Consider the following 3386-nt stretch of genomic DNA (forward strand, 5'->3'; position numbering starts at 1 on the left):
TTATAAGCAGCCTGTAAGAAAAAGTTTAGAAATTCTGTATGGAAAGAAGGATTTGTAGTAAAGAGAAACAGACAGAACTAAAGAGAAGAGAATTAAGCTTGCAGAATTGGAAGAGGTATTAGAAGCTCTGCGAAATAAAGTTTTTTTGGTGTATGTTTTTACATTTTCAAAATCTAGGGCCAAGAAGATTTTAAAACACAATTTAAAAAATAATTTAGGAGCTAATGGGATATAAATGACATTAGGGTTGATACAGGCATTCTTGATTGCTTAGGCCAAAGGAATAGTGAGTGATACTTTAAGATTTTTTTATTCAGCCCTCTCTTCAAAATAAATTTCACGTGCTTACTAATTACTTGCTGAGCAACCAACCTGTAATTTTTTTTTTTTTAATGAAGAAAGAACAGGATAGAGCAAAATAATGAGAACTGTAACAAATTTTAGGCACTTTTATGCTTTTGTTTAGATAAATTTCTCCTCCCTAAGCTGCCTCATGAAGAGTCATTTCCTTAAAAGATTCACTTACCTGTATGATGTTCAGCCTGTAGCAACAATACATAGAAGGCATCTCTCATTTCCTTTTTTAATCAAGATTCAAAATCATAGCTTGCAGGTATTTTTAGCAAGATGCTTTTAATACGACTTGGAAAAAATTGAAACTGCTATACTTTTGGGGATTATTTCACAAGTGAGATTTTTAATCTTATTAGAACTATTGACCAAATATTAATGGAGGCCCATATATTTGCTTTTTGTGTTAAGCCAGGTTTTAGCAATCAATATACACTCTTCTAGGGCCTAGAAATTATGATACTGATAAACTTTCTGAGTATCTTTGTTTTACTGAATAATAGGGCAATATAAATTTCAGGAAATAAAGTGATAAACAGACAACTACTATTATACAAATCTTTCACCTCTGGGACAACATTTAGTACTCCTAAGATTATGAAAGTGTAGGCTATTAACAAGTATGGCTGATAAAACCTGAGTTTTTCCAAGAGCCTCAGTAAATGGGTAGAGTTCTAATAATACATAACTCTTGAGGCTAAACTATTAAAAATGTTAAGACACGAAATATTTCACTTAAGAATCTAGCTTGTTGTGCTCGCTTCGGCAGCACATATACTAAAATTGGAACGATACAGAGAAGATTAGCATGGCCCCTGCGCAAGGATGACACGCAAATTCGTGAAGCGTTCCATATTTTTCAAAAAAAAAAAAAGAATCTAGCTTGTTAAAGCCAGTCTTTCTTGTTTAAGGATGTGCATTTCAGCTTATGTCCGTAAAGCTGGTAACTCTAAGTCACCTTCCATGCCAAGATGCATCTCTATGGCTTCATTTTTTTGTTGCTTATCTCCCCAGGAGCATAATTTGCATTTTTGTTTTATTTTACCATAAACCATTCAATCACTGGAGTTAAGAATTGTTTAATTGAAAATTGGAATGCATAGTGAAGTATCTATTTTGCCTGTTTGATTTTTTTAAAGTGAAAAAAAAATCCCAGTTTCTGAAGAAACACTCACTCATGCAGTGCTGGTGTTAATAAAAGTCCCTAAATCTTCAAAGAGGACAAAGCGACAGTAAGTAATACATTTCTAAGAGTCTTTTATTCCCATTGAAATTGCAATAGAAATTAGTTATCTATGGATTTCCCCTAAAATAGCAAATATACAGAACATTCTGCTGTCAGACTATTCCAGTATTTATAACAACCTCAAACTGGAGACAATATAGTCATCCGAAGGGGGCTAAAATGATCTTCAACTATAAATAGAATATTGTAAAATACTTATTGACATAGAATAATTTTATTTTTTGTTTAGAAGTCCCAAAAGGTTGAAACAAAACAAAAGATGGCAAGTTCTTCAACATTATAAAATAAGATGCTTAATTGTCTCTTTGGGTCTTGCAAAGGAGTTGGTAAATAGCTTTGTGACTGATCTTTGATTCAAGACCCATTCAAAGTTATAAAAAATATATATGTACATTGAACGGTTGAATAAAGAGATTTCTCAGGGGAATGTTTTTGGGTACAGTGGGATATTTATTCTTCCACATTCCTGTCTGATGAGATAAACACTAAGAAGACTATTTAGTGAGCTTATGTGAGCTCTCTGGATTCTGGAGGCAACACAAAAATCTAATGTTGGACCCTTGCCTGTGAATACCAAAGGTATAAGACAAAGTGAGGAACCATGTTAAGAAGTGGAGAAAGGGGTGTGGGTGCTAGACTTTCATCATTTGCATAGCAAAGGTGTCCCTTGCAGCAAGAATGATCAGAGATGACTGGGCTGGAGCTGTGCTAAAAGAACACTGCCCAATAGTTGAGAGGACACTAGTAGTGAGGCTGTGGGTTGCACCACCAGGGGTGGATGCTGGGAGTGGTGCCAGCAAGAAGGAGTCAGCAGAAGGAATACTACTTGTATCTTAAGACATACATCTGGGCGTACAAAATGAGGAATCTCTGTGGATCTCTCAATAGAAGTATTTCAGGGAAAGAGCCATTTATGAACATTCTGTAACATCAGATTAAATAAGTCCTTTTCTTTTTCTTTTTTATCCTTCATGCCTTTTGTCCCCAAATAAATATGACCCAGTGAGTTCCCTTCCCAGCCTGAAGCAAGACTGAGGTGGAAAAGTAGAAAAAATCAGTTTTGGCAATTACATAGCCCTGAACATACTAATTATTGAAATAACACTTTGTGACCATGGCTGATACCCAAGTAATGTGTACCAGTGTGATTTCACTGGTTATTAAAATATGAGAATATTTTAATGCTGAGTGGTAAGCAGCCCTGACTCTAGGCCCCTTGAGTGCCTCCCTTTGCTCTGGAACCCCCCGTGGCTTGTGCAGCCTCTCTTCCCATCTCTATCCTCACTCTCTATCTCTGGAGGCAGGTGGCCCTTGGAGCGAGGCAGATGCTCCAGTGGGCTAATCTCTAGTGTCTTCCAGGCTTTCAGGGGTTATCCTCATGTGATGCTTATAAAAACAGCAGCTTACACAATTGTTACCTATTTGAATGCCACCCAAAATGACTGGGGAAATTATGAACTGGCCCAATTTTATCCAAATGCCCTGAAAGAAACAGACCATAAAAGCCCTTTTGTTAGGACATTTATGAGGACAAATGGTGTATTGCTTTATGATTTTACTGTACTGTCAATGTCATATTCATGCATGTTCATGATATCTTTAAGTTAAAAGGGCTAGGCAGAAAACCAGGCAAGTATGTACTGAGTTTTTTAACATTATATGTGTTAAAATCAATCACTGGAGATTTAAATTCTTGAATAGTTAGTAGTGACCATTTCTAGAGGATAGTAGTATGGCTAATAGTTTTTTACTTTTATTTATTAGTATTTCTTAAGTTTTATATAAAATC

The 3386-nt window shown here is 35.6% G+C and overlaps 1 non-coding gene across 1 annotated transcript; it reads left to right on the forward strand.

Annotated features, from left to right (window-relative positions):
- The first annotated feature begins 1104 nt into the window (after window positions 1-1104).
- On the forward strand, window positions 1105-1211 carry LOC111726981. Its single transcript, XR_002774644.1, has one exon. It is a non-coding gene; the product is annotated as a U6 spliceosomal RNA (small nuclear RNA).
- Window positions 1212-3386: the final 2175 nt, after the last annotated feature.

The sequence above is a fragment of the Otolemur garnettii genome, unplaced genomic scaffold (genome assembly GCF_000181295.1).
Source record: "Otolemur garnettii isolate 467f Iridium unplaced genomic scaffold, OtoGar3 scaffold00088, whole genome shotgun sequence".
Classification (NCBI taxonomy): domain Eukaryota; kingdom Metazoa; phylum Chordata; class Mammalia; order Primates; family Galagidae; genus Otolemur; species Otolemur garnettii.